This window comes from Podarcis vaucheri (assembly GCF_965113315.1).
Source record: "Podarcis vaucheri genome assembly, chromosome: 5".
Classification (NCBI taxonomy): domain Eukaryota; kingdom Metazoa; phylum Chordata; class Lepidosauria; order Squamata; family Lacertidae; genus Podarcis; species Podarcis vaucheri.
Genome location: NC_138763.1, coordinates 10043882 through 10062937, shown reverse-complemented (window position 1 = coordinate 10062937; position 19056 = coordinate 10043882). Strand labels below are relative to the sequence as shown.

Sequence of the window (19056 nt, the reverse complement as noted above, 5' to 3'; positions counted from 1 at the left end):
TGGCATCCCAGGCACAGAAATAAATTCTGCAAGTGACACAGACTATGGAAATTGCAGCTCATTCATGCAGGCGTAACATGAGCACAGAATTGCATCTGATTCATTATGCAGGAGAAACACCACTCATAGCCCAAAGCTCCCTGGACCTCCTGCGCAAACGTGGAGCTCTTTGTGCACAACAGCTGCCCTGTTCTGTTCCATGCTAGGGAACGGTATGGGCTCAGAATGCCGGAATTGCACCGCATGAGCAGAACAGGCCCCCGCTCAGAGGGAAGTTGGTCAAGCTCAGTAAGCTCACCGCTCCATTCATGAACTGGAGGCAAGGAGGAGAGGAGGAACATCCAGGAGGGTTTTTCTTATAAATCACATTTCATAGAATCATAGAATCTTAAGAGTTGGAAGGGACCCTCAGGGTCATCTAATCCAACCCCCTGCAATGCAGAAATCTCAGCTAAAGCATCAGTGACAGATTAACAGTTAATATTTTCCACTTATCTCCATTTAGTCTCAGTGATGGACTGAATGCTGGTGTTGATAAAAGTATTTATTTATTTATACCGCTCTATACCTGGGGGGGGGGTCTCAGGGAGGTATGGACAGTTAGCAAGTAAGGTGGAGTTCCTGTTTCTTTATGGAGCCCCAACGTGAACTGCATGATTGATGATGATGATGATGATATATTTATTTATACCCTGCCTTTGCCCCTGATGGAAGTCAAGGTGACTTACAGACCAAACAAAAAACAAGAATCACTAAAAACATAGAAAAGGCTATCATTAAAAAACAATTAAACATTAATAGTATTACAACATACAGTCGTACCTTGAGAGTCAAACAAAATCTGTTCCAGAAGTCCGTTTGACTTCCAAAACATTTGGAAACCAAAGCGTGGCTTCCGATTGGCTGCAGGAGCATCCTGCAGCCAATCGGAAGCCATGCTGGATGTTCGGCTTCTGAAAATCGTTCAAAAACCGGAACACTCACTTCCAGGTTTTCATCATTCAGGAGCCAAGGCGTTCGGGAGCCAAGGTACAACTGTATATAAAATCTGTTTAAAACATACAAATAATTACAATAAGAACAGCATGGCGCCTGTTCTTTCCTTAAAAGCAGTTGGTCCCCCAAAGCCTGTTGTAACAAGAAGGTCTTCACTGGTGAAAGAACTACAAGGAAGAAGCCAGTCTAACTTCTCCAGGCAGGGAGTTCCGTGTCCCCACCTGAAGGGTAGGTGGGTTCCCACGAGGCAAGACACAATGATAACAGCAAGAACCTTTATTGAACTGCGTAACTGGGGAAAACGGGCAAAGCAACTGCTTATATACGTTCCTGGAAGTCTGGGCCACTCCCACTCCCAACGTGATTGGCTGTCTAAACTCCCAAGCTGCGAATCACGACCAGTTCAAGGGCCAATGGCAGAGGTCCAAATCCTGAAATGTTCTGTGATTGGGCATCATGTATCAAATCAGAACATAGGAGCTCAGAATCCTTAGTCCAGACTCAAGCTCAGGCAAATACAGACCACTGGATACATAACACCACCCACGTGAGGGTGGCAGGACTGAGAGAAGTGCCTCTCCTGAAGACCTCAAAACCTGGGCGGGTTTGTATGAGGGAATGAAAAGGGAGAAGTTGTGGTGTGGGAGGAGGAAGTATATGAAAATGGATGAGTAAATACACACACAGAGAGAGGGGGGGCAGAGAAAATATGAGGAAATATCCCTTTCTGCCAAATTTGCCAAGCCCTAAACTCCAAGTCCTGTCCATATGAACAGTAGCAGCAAGCACTGCTGACTCATGTTTAAGCAATGGGGAGGCATCGGACTAATTCCCCATGCAAACATTTCTCAAGCCTTAACACAAGTTTGCTTGGTGATGCTTCAGAGGCTGGAATGAGGGAGAAAAGAATGTAGCAGATCTTCCCTGAACAGCAAAGATAAGACTGGAAGAGTGGAAATAAGACGCCCTCTGCAACAAACCCTAGTGTGCACCAGGCCCTATCCGTGGTACAGACCATGTTTTACATGCAAAAGGTCACAGGGTCAAACTCTAGCATCTCTAGCTAGGGCTGGGAAAGACCCCTGATAGAAACCCTGGAGAGCCAGTATAAACCAGTGCTACTCGAACAATGGGACAAGATCCACTGGTGGACCTTCGGACACTTTCAGGTGAGCTTCAGTGCCACAGGCTGCCCAGTGCTTCCTGCCCCCTAGCTGTGCCACAGCTGGTTGGCTGGATCAATGCCAGCAACTCACTGCATGCTGGGTAAAGGGGGCCAGGTGATGGAGATGTTTTCTGGGAGGGAGGGAGGGAGGAAGGAAGGTCTCATCCAGGAGGGGGCCCAGTGTGCAGTGCACACCCATGACATCCTGGCCGCATTGCACATGAGTGACATCATGCACGCAACACACATGCAATGCAGACCCTCCAGGTGTCCCTATTTTCCAGGGATGTCCCTGATTTGGAGAAGCCATCCCGCTTTCTGATTTGATCCCGGAATGTCCCACTTTTCCTTAGGATGTCCCCATTTTCATTGGAGAAATGTTGGAGGGTATGGAGTTATCTGACCCCCAAGCCGTCTGAAGGCAATCCTGTACAGTGGTACTTCAGGTTACAGATGCTTCAGGTTACAGATGCTTCAGGTTACAGACCCTGCTAACACAGAAATATTACCTCGGGTTAAGAACTTTGCTTCAGGATGAGAACAGAAATTGTGCGGCGGCAGCAGCGGGAGGCCCCATTAGCTAAAGTGGTACCTCGGGTTAAGAACAGTTTCAGGTTAAGAACGGACCTCCGGAACGAATTAAGTTCTTAACCCGAGGTGCCACTGCAGAAAACAGAACAACGCCCCCCTAGCCTTTCTATGGCAGCCCTATTGGTTGTGCTTTCTTCCTTATAAAAGTAAAAGTAAGAGCCAGTGTGGTGTAGTGGTTAAGAGCGATAGACTCGTAATCTGGGGAACCGGGTTTGCTTCCCCGCTCCTCCACATGCAGCTGCTGGGTGACCTTGCACCAGTCACACTTCTTTGAAGTCTCTCAACCCCACTCACTTCATAGAGTGTTTGTTGTGGGGGAGGAAGTGAAAGGAGAATGTTAGCTGCTTTGAGACTCCTTCGGGTAGTGATAAAGCGGGATATCAAATCCAAACTCTTCTTCTTCTTCTAAATACATACTGGAGTGATTAAGGCTGAATGAATTAAAATGTCTCTGACATATCGGACAGTCACCTTCTCTACTGCATTTTCAGGAGCTTTCTTACCGTGTGCCTCTTGCCACAAGTCATTATGTTGTTGTTTTTAAACTGGTGCAGCGATATAACTGCCAGCACATTTGCTAAAGCTAAGCAGGACCTGGTATGGTTTCAAAGTGGATGGGAGATGGCATGTCAAGGTTCCTGAATTGCAGGGGGTTTGGACTAGATGACCCCCAAGATCTCTTCCAACTCTATGATTCTGTGTGTGTGTGCACAATAGAATATTAAAAACATAATATGACATCAAACATTGAAACCTTCCCTAAACAGGGCTGCCTTCAGATGTCTTCTAAAATCTGGTAGTTGTTTTTCTCTTTGACATCTGGTGGGAGGGCGTTCCACAGGGCAGGCGCCACTACCAAGAAGGCCCTCTGCCTGGTTCCCTGTAACTTCTCTTTTCGCAGGGAGTGAATGGCCAGAAGGACCTAGGAACTGAACGATGGGGGTAGAGACCCTCCTTTTATATATGTAACTGTTTTATATGTTATCCTATTGTAAACCACTTTGCGATGTCTCGTGGGAAGCCATTCAGAAAGGAAATAAACCGTAAGTAGAGATATGGACTATGCAAAATTGGCAAAATTAACAGCTAAAATAAGAGAACCTAACGATGATTGTTTTGTGGAAGAATGGAAGCCTTTTGCAGACTACCTAAACTAATACTATAGGATGATGAACTGGTTGAGCAGGAATTGAACAATAAGCAACAGAAGGAATTAGAGATTATTGTATTGTTGATATGGTATAAGAGATAGAAAATAGGGTGCAGCAAAGGGGGAGAAATAAAAAAAACCACCTTGGAAAACGGGGTGGGAAGTCGACAAAGCAAAAGAAAAACTTATTATGTATAGGAGTGTATATGTGAAACTTTTGAAACTTTAATAAATTTAATTTATGAATTTAGAATTTATTAATAAAATTTAATAACATAAAATATAATAAGATATTACTAAAATAAGAAAGGAAATGGTCTGAAGCTTAAAATAAGAATATGGTCTGAAGCTCAACATCAAAAAAATGAAGATCATGGCCACTGGGCCCATCACCTCCTGGCAAATAGAAGGGGAAGAGATGGAGGCAGTGACAGATTTTACTTTCTTGGGCTCCGTGATCACTGCAGATGGTGACAGCAGTCACGAAATTAAAAGATGCCTGCTCCTCGGGAGAAAGGTGATGGCAAACCTAGACAGCGTCTTAAAAAGCAGAGACATCACCTTGCCAACAAAGGTCCGTATAGTTAAAACCATGGTTTTCCCGGTAGTGATGTATGGAAGTCAGAGCTGGACCATAAAGAAGGCTGATTGCCGAAGAATTGATGCTTTTGAATTATGGTGCTGGAGGAGACTCTTGAGAGTCCCATGGACTGCAAGAAGATCAAACACATCCATTCTTAAGGAAATCAGCCCTGAGTGCTCACTGGAAGGACAGATCGTGAAGCTGAGGCTCCCTGGAAAAGACCCTGATGTTGGGAAAGATTGAGGGCACAAGGAGAAGGGATGACAGAGGACAAGATAGTTGGATAGTGTTCTTGAAGCTACAAACATGAGTCTGACCAAACTGCGGGAGGCAGTGGAAGACAGGAGTGTCTGGCATGCTCTGGTCCATGGGGTCACGAAGAGTCGGACACGACTAAACGACTAAACAACAACAGCAAGAAAGGAAATAAATCACAATAACTTCTAGTGTGTCAAAAATATGAGTCCAAATGTTAATATTTCCACGCAACCCGCCTATGTTTATAAGCCAATTCTCTATATAAACGGGGACAACAGGGGGGATGACGTTGTGTCTGCAGCACCTCAAAAAAGGCGCCAGGACTGGTTGTGCATTATCATGCAGTGCGTACACAAGTGCCCTGCAATATTAAATTGTATTGCAGATTTATTCTGGGATCATCTTGGCTACCTCCTAAGCACGCTGGAGCCTGCTGCCAGCTCTCGTTTCATCAGTTAAGAACTGTAAATGCTGTGGTGTGTCCTCTGTAAATCAAACTACGAGCCTGTTGAGTTGACACTTTATTGTGACTCTATGGGGGGGGGGGAGAGACCTGGTTGATATGGAGTCCCCAGGGAAGCAAGACGCGAATGCCCCAAACACATGAAAAACTCGCGGTTAGTCAACAGCATCTTTAGTTAGTTGCTGTTTTCACAGGCAGAGGCAACGTAAATAGCAACCCTGAAGTCCAAGGGGCAGTACTGGGAAGGAGGACAATCAAAGTTCCAGCCACTCGCTGTGGGATGAACAGGATCACAGCTTTTTGCGACAGACTAAAGAGGAAAAAAAATTGCGCTTTGCGTAATGTGTTTCTACACTCAACGATGCGTGCCTGCTTTGCATGAAAGTTGATTTTCTATTTTGAGCCTAATGGAAATGTAGGCAAACTCTGGTGCTTCTTTTAGCAAGTTGCTGAGCGGTGGGGTAAATGATGGCATGGGTAATTGAGAGAACCAGTGGATGCGGTCAGTAGGGGAGGTTTGCCAAGAGAGGCAGTGTGGCGTAGTGGTTAGTGCTGGGCTAGGGGTCAAATCCCCACTGGCCATCAAGCCCCCTGGGAGACCTATCACTATCTCTCTGCTTAACCCACCTCACAGGGTTCTGGGGAGGATAGGAAGGAGAGGGGGAGAAATTTGTACGCCACCCTAAGCTCCTTGGAGAAAGAAATGGGATATAAATGTAATAATCAATAGAAATAAATAAAATAAGGGTGGGATAGGGCACCTGCCAGCAGACGGCTTAAACGAACAGAACCGTACACGAATCTTTTGTTACAGAGCCTTGTTTTCCAGCAGGGGAAACTTATGCAGTATTTGAGTTACAATCATAGCAAAGTTTCAATTAAGAGACACAAGTGTTTGACTTTGAGAAAGCAATATTTGGAAAACAGAGCTCTGTGGTATTTAACACTAAGCCCTTAAACAAATCTGCCATCGGTCCCTTGCTGTTGCTTTTCCCAGAACACCCTTCCAGAACATCTGCTTTCAAGTTTTATTTCTAACCCCCCCCCCCAATATATATATATATATATATATATATATATATATATATATATTCAAAGCCTTTCATACAATCCTTTGGTTTCAGTCACCTGCCATAAATAAACCTAAGTACACATAGTTGAAAAAAATGTCTCTGGCACTCCCATTCTGCCAGTACAAGGTATGTGGATTTGTGGAATGGAACTTTCCCCCCTCTTCAACCCTGCAGGCCCCCACCTACCCTCAAAATCAGCCCTGGAAGTGGGGGGATCCTCTGGATAAGTTGGGGAGGATAGAGGGGAGAAGAAAACAGAAGTTTCCGCGTAACTCTGCTAGTGCTGCTTTGAATACAACCCTCGTCTTTCCGCTGCCTTCATCTCCCTCGGCTACGTTGTACTGTATTGGATTTTAGATTGTAAACGCTTTGGGGCAGGGATTTGCACCCATGTCTTTGGATAAGACGGACATAGATGGTGCTATATATTCCATTGTTCATAATCCTCACTGAAAGCAGCAACAACGGCAACGAGGATTAAGAGCCAGGACTTTCCCTTCGTTGTTCAGTTACTCTGCTAGTCTTATGAACAACACACCCCACAACTAACATTCTCTGTCTGTGTTTCATCAAGTTCCGTAGGCTCCACCTTCAAACCATCTGTTTCTGTGCTGGCTCCAAACCCTCGGGGGAAATTTGAACAAACTGCCCTTGGCTGAGCATCTTCATTAAGCTCTGCCTCTGTCTCCTCCCTGTGGACCTGTCTTGGCTCCATCTCCAAAAAGTTTTGTAACTCTTTTAAAAAGTTGGCTCTTTAACCCTGGCACAAACACTAAAACCAGCTTCCACTTCTTCTTTTTTAAAAAAATAAACAGCTCCAAAGCTTTCCTTGAGGTATAGCTCATGTTATATTTTTGGAGCTTGTGTAACAGAATATCCGAATATCCGAAAGCAACTGTGCAAAGGTTAAGATTACTGTGAGTGGGCAATTTGTTTTTGCTCCTGGAGCCTGTCCTTTGGACGTCTTACGGTCTTCACTTATTTCAGTACTCTCCCCCCTGCCCAACTTTCACTGTTTTTTGGGTGGGATTAAATTCCACACTGGCAAATTCAGGTCGCACAATTAAAGTGCAACAAACACATTTTAAAAATCACACTCTTTCTTTTTCCCCCGGTACAGAAAGTGTTGAGAAAATGCACTGGAAAATGTAGGATCGGATCTGAAGGCAGCCCTCTTTAGGGAAGCTTTTAATATTTGATGAATTATTGTATTTTAATATTTTGCTGGAAGCCACCTAGAGTGGCTGGGGAGACACAGCCAGATTGGGTGTGTGTGTGATAAATTATTATTATTATAAATTATTATAGGATAACAGCTGGTTGACTTGGCCTTATAAGAATGAATGCTCAGTCAACAGCCGACCTCATATAACCTCCCCTCAGACAAATCAGGGCAGATGCTCGGTCTAAAGATTGAGGAAAGGTGAGACTAAGAGGTTAATATACTTAATTCCTGTTGTTTAAAAAAAACAAACCTGTTGATCAATATATCACTGGTGTTGGGAGTATTTATATGTTCACATAATAACATCGGTAGTGTTCGACTCCACCTGAGTTATGCGATCATGTGCCTGGGATCCAGACTATTGGAAACAATCAGACATCCAGCCCAGTCCTACGGATCTTTACCCCTAAGAAAGCCCCACTATATCCAGTGTAGCTTAACTCTCAGCTAAGTGTGCCCCATGTGTAGAAGGATTTGCTCTCAAGTTCAGTAAGCATGCTATTGATACCATGCACAATTGGCTAAATAAGAGGATCAATGACTCTGGGTCCTTCTGTTTTCTTTGCAGACAAACATTCCAAGGGTATCTGGCAAAGGGGCAAAGGCCTCTTGCTGCAGCCCCCACAAACAAACAGTTTCTTCCGACAGCCTCACAAAAAAACTATCTTTGCAAAGCTGCATTCCACAGATACAGCAAAGGATCCACCCTGCTGTATCAAAGCAGGGTTCAAGAAAATGCCCAAGAAAACAAACATGCATCTACTTATTGTGAGTACTACTGACTACATCAGATTCTCAGATTTTTCCATTGCAAAGCTCCCTTGGTTAAAGAAGAAACAATTTGAGGCTTTGTGTATGTGGGACACTTCACATGATAATGTTTTAGGTAAAGGTAAAGGTAAAGGGACCCCTGACCGTTAGGTCCAGTCGTGACCGACTGGGGTTGCGGTGCTCATCTCGCTTTATTGGCCAAGGGAGCCGGCGTACAGCTTCCGGGTCATGTGGACAGCATGATTAAGCCGCTTCTGGCGAACCAGAGCAGCACACGGAAACGCCGTTTACCTTCTTGCCGGAGCGGTACCTATTTAGCTACTTGCACTTTGATGTGCTTTTGAACTGCTAGGTTGGCAGGAGCAGAGACCAAGCAACGGGAGCTCACTCCGTCGTAGGGATTTGAACCGCCGACCTTCTGATTGGCAAGTCCTAGTCTCTGTGGTTTAACCCACAGCTCCACCCATGTTCCTTAATGTTTTAGGTATACACCTAAATATGAAAGCAGCATGTGTTTGTAAATAAGTATCTGATATGGGCACATACATCCACCCGAAAGCCAATCCCAGTGCATACTAGCCTGTAAGTGCAGCAGGGTGGTGCAGGAACTGATTCACCTTTTTATCGGGAGTGGCGCCTGTTAGGATTCTTTGCAGTCATGGGATTGTTGTCTATCACATAACGGTGTATGTTTTCATTCCACAGTGTGGGAAGTGACGGAGACAGGATATTTATGTTACTGTGTTCCGTGAAGTGGGACTATCATCCTTTGTTCTTTCTCTTTGCTGTCTTTTATTCTTTCTCTTTGCTGTCTGATGAGAAAGAGGAAGGAGCTATGTCAGAACGCTCCAAGTGTATATGTAAATAAAGTAGATCAGTCAAAATGCTGTGCTACTGAGTTCTGTTACGCAAACCGCTAATACTCTGCAGGATCCGTAAGTGTGCTGATGGCTCTTGGTATCAGTTGCTGTGATGTTCGGGCTGGAGAAAGCTTTTGAAGCTCTAGAACGACTGATCAGGAGGGAGAGAACGTGCCAGTCGGATATGTGTCTCTACCAGGGTCCTACATGCGAGTAGGATGATCCTAACAGCGCCCACCCTGTGGAACGCGCTCCCATCAGATGTCAAAGAAATAAACTATCTGACCTTTAGAAGACATCTGAAGGCAGCCCGGTTTAGGGAAGTTTTTAATGACTGACGTTTTAATGTATTTTTAATCTTTTCTTGGAAGCTGCCTAGAGTGGCTGGGGAAACCCAGCCAGATGGGCGGGGTAGAAATAATAAATTTTATTATTATTGAATTGGAGAGTTGGGACGCTTTTCTAGCGTAAATGGTTTGAATGTTGGCAATTACACAGGCAGAAGATTCTGTGGAAATTGACAAAGAATCTGAGGCTGACTGCTGTAACATAGGGGCTAAGCAGGGGCAAGGATGCACAAGGCATTTCTAGTCTGTAAGTACTTTTGGGTATGAGTCAGTCATACACCCGAAATTCCAGGTTACACAGTTAAAGCTGAATTGGTGCTGCTTTGCAGTAACACCCACCCCCAAGCATACTTTCAGTGTTTACGAAAATGAAGAAGAAATGCAAAAATGTGGGATAATGCTTGATGAAGGTCTAACCTGCCTGCAAGAAAATCAGAATGAATACTCAATTAATAGATCATCGAATCATAGAGTTGGAAGGTATCCACAAAGGTCATCTAGTCCCAAGCCCTGCCATGCAAGAACTGCAACTAAAGCATCCAGGACAGATGACCATCCCACCTCTGCTTAAAAACCTCCAAGGAAGGAGAGTCCATCACCTTCCGAGGGAGATAATGTTTCAGTTACAAGTCAAGGTTCATGGACAGTGAGGCCCCTCCTGTGGGAACTGGGTGCCTGAAGATGGGATTTTTAAAATAAGCAGTAGAAGGAAGCAGGATCTGGGAAGGCGTGCAAGTCTTTTCTGGGGAAGGCAGGTGAAAGTTCAACAAGAGAGTGTTGAGGAATGAAGATGAGGGCAGAGCCAGTGGGTTGCGCCAGTCATCTTCTGCAGATGGCAGCCTAGTGTGAAACAAGAACAGTGTGTGTACATTTGTACCCAAGACATTTTGGCACCTGAAGTGAACCACAAAATGGTGTTTTCCTCCACCCCCATCCAGGAAAGACAGGAAGGGGGAAGAGCTGTAAATTTCTGCATGGTCTTTTATGTATTGTGGTATTTTATGAATTGTGACGTTGCTGTTATTTTTACGGATCATGGTGCAGTAATGATTTGTTGTCATTGCTGAGAGTGAATTTCTGTTTAATTATTATTTGCTGGCATTTTGACCGTTAATATTATTGCACAATATTATATTCTAACCGGGTTATTGAATTACTTAATTTGATGTAAGTTGCTTATTTTAAAGTCTCATTTTTCATTAAGACATTCACATTTGATTGGATTGTGACAGGATGTGTGATCTCTGTTGCACATTTTGTTCTTTCTGAGTAGCGTCTAAATTGCCGTGTGCCTAGCAATATTCTAAGGCAGCATACAAATCAAAAGTGAATTGAAAATAAAGCAGAGAGGGATTCTTCAAGTTAACAGCTGACAGATTGGGAAAGTGTGGTTTGCAACTGCAGCCTGTTCCAACCATAAGCCTCTGAGCTGTAAATGATGATGTCACAAGATATCTTGATTTCAGGAACTGGTCCCACACTAAATTTAGCAATTTCCACTCTTGACGTCTGGGTTGACAGTAACATTATGATCAGTGACTCAGAAGAAGAACACGGCGCAGCAACATTCTCCATATCCTGTTTCTCTTTGTATCTATTGTTTTATTTCAGGCAAGGGGTACCCTTTCCCAAAATGAAGTGTGACAGAGTACACTCAGTGAAACCTCTGAGGCTTTTCTAGTGTAAATGGTTCGAATGTTGGCAATTACACAGGCAATTTCCACACAGTTTCTGTGGAAATTAACTAAGAATCTGAGGCTGACTGATGTAATGCAGGGGCAAGGAAGCACAAGTCATTTCTAGTCTGTAAGTACTTTTGGGCATCATTCAATCATACACCCGAAAATCCAGCTTGCCGAGTTAAAGCTGAATTGGTGCTGCTTTGCAATAACACCCACCCCAAGCATACTTTTAGAGATTACGAAAATGAGGAAGAAATGCAAAAATGTGGGATAATGCTTGATGAAGTTCTGTCTAACCTCCCTGCAAGCAAATCAGAACAAATTCTCAGTTAATAGATCATGAAATCATAGAGTTGGAAGGGACCCCCGACGGTCATCCAGTCCAACCCCCTGCAATTCAGGAACTGCAACTAAAGCATCCATGGCAGGTGGCCATCCAACCTCTGTTTTAAAACCTCCAGTGAAGGTTTGTGCAAACAAATCAGGATGAATGCTTAACAAAACAGGCAGTGGGGAAGTGATCGCAGGGTGGGCAGATACAAGAGAGGACAAGGCTGCTGCTCTTTTAAGAGTTGTGTAGCAAAGATAATTCCAGCTGGTGTAGTCTGTGCATCTGCTAAAATCCCCTCTTTTAATAGTGCAGGATTCCTCTCCCTTTTCCATCAGGCTAACCTATCTGGAGGTTGTTGGTTGAAATCTCCCTTCAGCTGTAGAGGTGCACTGCTGACTCAATGGCCTTAGTTCATCTGTAATATGGGACTAATAAAACTCACGTATCTTGCAGGGTTCTTTATAAGGATCAAGCATTCAGAATCACAGAAAAAGTGTAAACTCTTAAGATGAGGCTATGGGAATTGTGGGGTGGGTACTCCCCATCCCCTGGTTGTCCTTTTGCAACCAAATTGAGCACCTGCAATCTCAGGGTTGCATAAAGGCCATTGGCTCTTATTCAGTTTTTCAGGAACATCAAAATGACGCTGATGGTAGGTTTCAATAACAAGGCTACCAGCCTTATATTTGCATCTTTAAGATTCGGAGTGTCTGGGTATTCATTCCTCTTGACCACAAAAATAACAAAAATAGTTTTGCGGAGGAGAAACTCAGTATTTAAAGCCCAAACTGAGTTCCGTATTGACCCTTAAATCCCCTAAGCAGGGAAATTAGTCTGGGTCAGTTTGCAAACGGATTTGGGTTTCAAAACTGAGCAACACCCAAATGCAAATATATTACTTTGCAAATATTTGAGAGGGCTTGGTCAAATTTAGTTGGTAGCGTTTGCAAATGCTGAAGTTAGTAGAGTTTAATGTTGTCCTTCTACACGTATCACAACGAGGATGTGCCTGCACTGATCTACAGGGGAAAGCCAGCGTGGTGTAGTGGCTAGAGTGTTGGAGCAGGACTCGGATGACCAGGGTTCAAATCCTCACTCAGTCATGAAGCTCACTGCGTGACCTTAACCTTACTACCTGACAAGAAGGAGAAAATGGGGAAGGAGAGAAGGGGAGAAGGATGTACACCAGTTCTGAACTCCTTGGAGAAAATGGTGGGATAGAAATGTAATTGGTTCATTAATCCTGAGGTTTGTCCTATGGGCAACTCAAGCCTCTGCAGGTCTACTCGGATGCAAGTCCAAGTGAGCCCAAAGAGTCCCAGTCAGCATTAAAAGCTGCTTCATCTGCAGACTTTTGGAGGGGGATAATGTTCATCTCCTGCTATGAAGAGCTTCACTGCTCTTTAGAATCATAGAATCATAGAGTTGGAAGAGACCACAAGGGCCATCGAGTCCAACCCCCTGCCAAGCAGGAAACACCATCAGAGCACTCCTGACATATGGTTGTCAAGCCTCTGCTTAAAGACCTCCAAAGTAGGAGACTCCACCACACTCCTTGGCAGCAAATTCCACTGTTGAACAGCTCTTACTGTCAGGAAGTTCTTCCTAATCTTTAGGTGGAATCTTCTTTCTTGTAGTTTGGATCCATTGCTCCGTGTCTGCTTCTCTGGAGCAGCAGAAAACAACCTTTCTCCCTCCTCTATGTGACATCCTTTTATATATTTGAACATGGCTGTCATATCACCCCTTAACCTCCTCTTCTCCAGGCTAGAAGGAGTGGACTACAGTGGAACCTCGTGTTATGTACTGTCCTCCTTACGAATGCTTCAGGTAACAAGCTCCGCTAACCCGGAAGTAGATGCTCCTTGTTGCAAACTTTGCCCCGGGACGCGAGCGGAAGTCACACGGTGAGAGGCCCCATTAGCGAAAGTGCACCTCATGTTAAGAACGGTTTCGGCTTAAGAACGGACCTCCAGAACGGATTAAGTTTGTAACCGGAGATACCATTGTAGTTAAATTCTTGCAAATGCCTCCCTTCTCTAAATGGGAGCACTTTCAAAAGCCTTTCTGCACCATTCAGACACCAGTCCCTAGTTTTAGAGGAGCCTTATACCTAGTTAGGGACGTGGGTGGCGCCTTGGGTTAAACCACAGAGCCTAGAACTTGCCGATCAGAAGGTCAGCGGTTCGAATCCCCGCAACGGGGTGAGCTCCCGTTGCTCGGTCCCTGCTCCTGCCCACCTAGCAGCTCAAAAGCACATCAAAGTGCAAGTAGATAAATAGGTACCACTCCGGTGGGAAGGTAAACGTTGTGTCCATGCGCTGCTCTGGTTCGTCAGAAGAGGCTTAGTCATGCTGGCCACATGACCCGGAAGCTGTACGTCGGCTCCCTCGGCCAATAAAGCGAGATGAGCGCTGCAACCCCAGAGTCGGCCACGACTGGACCTAATGGTCCCTTTACCTTTTACCTAGTTAGTCCAACTAGCTCAGAATTGTCAACACTGACTTGCAGCAACCCACCAAGGTTTCAGGCAGGAATGATTTCCAGCTTTACCTGGAGACACCAGGGATCGAACCGGGGACCTTTTGCATGCAGCCCTTCCCTAAATATCTTTCCTGTCCATCGCCCACCCCCAAACCTGAAGGTTTGCTTTATAGACTCATAGAGTTGGCAGGGATATGATAAGTAATCCACTTTCGTCCCATGCAGTCAGTTGGCAATGTCACTTAGAGTGATGTGCCCACAGTCAATGAGGCCGTATGCAAAGAAGCGCTGGGTTCCTGGACTTTTAATAACTGCACAGAAGAGGAAGTCTGAGCAGATAAAACTGTGAGGAGAGATATTGAAAGAGGTAAGGGAGACTGGACAAAGAGCTGCAGCATCCTAAATACAGAATCAAGAAAGTCCACTACAATAAAGAGTATTGTGGTATCTTAAAAAAACACCCCTAAGGGTGGAGTACAGTCCACTTCATCAGACACACAATTATCTTAGTTGATAGCTGGATTTTTAATTTTTTTAATGTCATCAGCAAAGCCAATTAACTGTGTCATCATCAGTTACTGCTGTTCTGAAAGGCCACTGTGTGTATCTTGAATATCTGTAGCCCAGAAATGGCAAAGATTGCATCTTTTACATTAGGGGTACTCGGCAAATATGGTATTTGCTAATTTCAGAACAAAATGCCCAGACCTGTAGCTCTCGGGCTAGAACCTCAAGATTCACTAACTGGAGCCAGGTGCAAAATATGGGTTTGTGGGGGTGTGTGTGTGCAATGAAGAGCACACCAAATTAAAGGCCAGGGTCCCTCTCAGCACATTCTCAGCCAAGAAATCAGTATCAGAGCCGAGCTTACAATAATGTCACACCAAAATCCCCTTCAGATCTCCTCCTCCCAACCTTTTTTTCATCTCAACAGCCTAATTTAGAAAGGGGAGTACTGTAAAGCTTTTCTGTTGTGACTGTTGACAAACCATTCTGTCAGTTGTTGTTGTTTAGTTGTTTAGTCATGTCCGACTCTTCGTGACCCCATGGACCAGAGCACGCCAGACACTCCTGTCTTCCACTGCCTCCCGCAGCTTGGTCAAACTCATGCTGGTAGCTTCGAGTACACTGTCCAACCATCTCGTCCTCTGTCGTCCCCCTCTCCTTGTGCCCTCCATCTTTCCCAATGTCAGGGTCTTTCCCAGGGAGTCTTCTCTTCTCATGAAGTGGCCAAAGTATTGGAGCCTCAGCTTCACAATCTGTCCTTCCAGTGAGCACTCAGGGCTGATTTCCTTAAGAATGGATAGGTTTAGAATCATAGAATAGAATCATAGAATCATAGAGTTGGAAGAGACCACAAGGGCCATCGAGTCCAACCCCCTGCCAAGCTGGAAACACCATCAGAGCACTCCTGACATATGGTTGTCAAGCCTCTGCTTAAAGACCTCCAAAGTAGGAGACTCCACCACACTCCTGGGCAGCAAATTCCACTATCAAACAGCTCTTACTGTCAGGAAGTTCTTCCTAATGTTTAGGTGGAATCTTCTTTCTTGTAGTTTGGATCCATTGCTCTGTGTCCGCTTCTCTGGAGCAGCAGAAAACAACCTTTCTCCCTCCTCTGTGTGACATCCTTTTATATATTTGAACATGGCTATCATATCACCCCTTAACCTCCTCTTCTCCAGGCTAAACATGCCCAGCTCCCTTAGCCGTTCCTCATAAGGCATCGTTTCCAGGCCTTTGACCATTTTGGTTGCCCTCCTCTGGACACGTTCCAGTTTGTCAGTGTCCTTCTTGAACTGTGATGCCCAGAACTGGACACAGTACTCCAGGTGAGGTCTGACCAGAGCAGAATACAGTGGCACTATTACTTCCCTTGATCTAGATGCTATACTCCTATTGATGCAGCCCAGAATTGCATTGGCTTTTTTAGCTGCCGCGTCACACTGTTGGCTCATGTCAAGTTTGTGGTCAACCAAGACTCCTAGACCCTTTTCACATGTACTGCTCTTAAGCCAGGTGTCACCCATCTTGTATCTGTGCCTCTCATTTTTTTTGCCCAAGTGCAGTACTTTACATTTCTCCCTGTTAAAATTCATCTTGTTTGTTTTGGCCCAGTTCTCTAATCTGTCAAGGTCGTTTTGAAGTGTGATCCTGTCCTCTGGGGTGTTAGCCACCCCTCCCAGTTTGGTGTCATCTGCAAATTTGATCAGGATGCCCTTGAGTCCATCATCCAAGTCGTTGATAGAGATGTTGAATAAGACCGGGCCCAAGACAGAACCCTGTGGCACCCCACTAGTCACTCTTCTCCAGGATGAAGAGGAACCATTGATGAGCACCCTTTGGGTTTGGTCAGCCAGCCAGTTACAAATCCACTGAGTGGTAGCATAGTCAAGACCACATTTTACCAGCTTCTTTACAAGAATATCATGGGGCACCTTGTCAAATGCCTTGCTGAAATCAAGGTAGGCTACATCCACTGCGTTCCCTTCATCTACCAGGCTTGTAATTCTGTCAAAAAACGAGATCAGGTTAGTCTGACATGACTTATTTTTCAGAAATCCATGCTGACTATTGGTGATCACAGCATTCCTTTCTAGGTGCTCACAGACTGTTTGCTTAATGATCTGCTCCAGAATCTTCCCTGGTATTGATGTCAGACTGACTGGGCGGTAATTATTTGGGTCCTCTCTTTTCCCAAAAAGGTTTGATCTTCTTGCAGTCCATGGGACTCTCAAGAGTCTCCTCCAGCACCATAATTCAAAACCATAAATTCTTCGGTGATCAGCCTTCTTTATGTTCCAGCTCTCACTTCCATACATCACTACTGGGAAAACCATAGCTTTTACTATACGGACCTTTGTTGGCAAGGTGATGTCTCTGCTTTTTAAGATGCTGTCTAGGTTTGTCATTGCTGGTAAATATTCTGGCCGCTTCTGGAACTTTTGGGAACATTTCCTTATACTTGACTTCAGGAGCTGGTGAGAACAATCCCGTTTCATTCATCTTCTATGGCTATTTTTGGGATTATAGATCCTTGTTTGCAGTAGCATACCAAATACAACTGCCTACACAATTTCCCACACTCACCTGTGGAAAACAGATTATTATTTGTGCTGGTTTGTGCGTGGTAGGGAAAAGATGCAATTCCATTATGTCCCAGGCTAGCGTTTCTCAATCTGGACCTCAACCCACTTTCAGATGGGCCTTGGCGCCACAACCCCTTCCGCTGTTCTATATAGCCTAACAGCACCAGGTGCCCTACATAGGTAGTACAGAGAGATGGAAAATAGGAGTTGAGTAGAAAGAGAGCCTGTGGCATGCTAAATTGGAGAGGAAGGAAGGACACACACAGAGAGAAACTAACCAGAAAAGTGGCCTGCTGAGTGCCTGAATGTGAGGGAAGGAAAAGCCAGGACAAGACTGAAAGAAGCAGAAGAGACAGACAGACTAAGGGACTGGAAAAGGCGAAACAATGGCAGAATGCAAGTTAACCATCAATAGAAAATGATGTCAGTGATTGTCAGCCTATTAAGGATGAACCTATGCAAATGTGGACCTTGTTTGTATGCTACATACCTGGAGTGGGACAATGGTACAAACCTACTAGCAAGAGGATGACAAATGAAACTGTTAATTGGGCTTTGAACGATTTCCTCATTATCAAAATTGTTTTAGTACTTATATATAGCACACTGATTGCTATATTGGCAGTGGCGTAGCGTGGGTTGTCAGCACCCGGGGCAAGGCAAGTAATTTGCGCCCCCTAACCCGTGGATTTGCGCCCCCTAACCCTAACCCCCAGATGTTGCGCCCGGTGCGGCCGGCCCCCCCCTGCACCCCCCACGCTACGCCACTGTATATTGGTTGTACACTCGTATGCCAACATAAACCCAAACTAAAGGTGTGGGGGGGTTATAATTGCCAGTTGGGAAGACAAACTCCACATCAAATCGGCCATCATTTTTTAACTGCCTGAACCGGAATTTAGGGATGCACTTGTTACACCTCAGCCTCAAAGCAAAGGTCACCGACCTTTTCCCAACAGTACACACCTGCCTGTAGCCCTTTGGATGCTGTTGAAATCCTCCATCTTCCCCAGCCGTGGGTGGATGGGAGTTGTAGTCCAACAACATTTGGAAGGCCACTCAAAAAGGTCTACTCAAACACAGGAAACCACCTGTGCTTAAGCTGCATCCAGTGCAATCCCACCACTGGGATGACAATCCATATATTGTCATTTCTTATTAAATACCGTGTTCCAGCTTTGATCTACACTGGCTAAAAGAAAGATCAGGCTTTGTTTTAAGGTGGCATCATGTACACAACCTAAGTCAGAGCACTGGGCTATCCAATTTTAGCATATGTGCTGTCGAAAAGAGCACAGGGCTATCTAGCTCAGTACTGCTTACACCGGCTGGCAGCAGGTCTCAAGAGGGATTTAGAGAGTAGTCTCACTGAGAGCCAGTGTGGTGTAGTGGTTAAGAGCGGTAGACTCGTATTCTGGGGAACCGGGTTCGATTCCCCGCTCCTCCACATGCAGCTGCTGGGTGACCTTGGGCCAGTCACACTTCTCTGAAGTCTCTCAGCCCCACTCACCTCACAGAGTGTTTGTTGTGGGGGAGGAAGGGAAAGGAGAACGTTAGCCGCTTTGAGACTCCTTCGGATAGTGATAAAGCGGGATATCAAATCCAAACTCTTCTTCAACCAGCCCTACCTGGAGATGGCTGGGATTGAATCTGGGGACTTTTTGCATGGGGAGCATCTGAGGTGAGCTACACGCCAGAAACAAATGTCCCCAGAATATTCCCCAGAAATAAACGTCTCTGGAACAATCAGGTGCCTGCATTCAGTTTACTGCCACTTATTAGAGTTGGAGACGTAGAATCATAGAATCATAGAGTTGGAAGAGACCACAAGGGCTATCGAGTCCAACCCCCTGCCAAGCACGTTGTGCTTGCTCGGTGAAAGATACTAGAGAAAAACATAAGACAGGTTGACCAACAGCTCAGAATGTGCCTCAGCAACTGCGGAGGAAGAAATTGCAAACCATGCTCTGGTATCGGTTCCTGGGCGT

General features: G+C 45.1%; 1 protein-coding gene across 6 annotated transcripts in view; it reads right to left on the bottom strand.

The window, feature by feature from the left end:
* Positions 1 to 19056, bottom strand: part of MCF2L2 (MCF.2 cell line derived transforming sequence-like 2) — a 244322-nt gene that overhangs the window by 98617 nt on the left and 126649 nt on the right. The window lies entirely within an intron of this gene.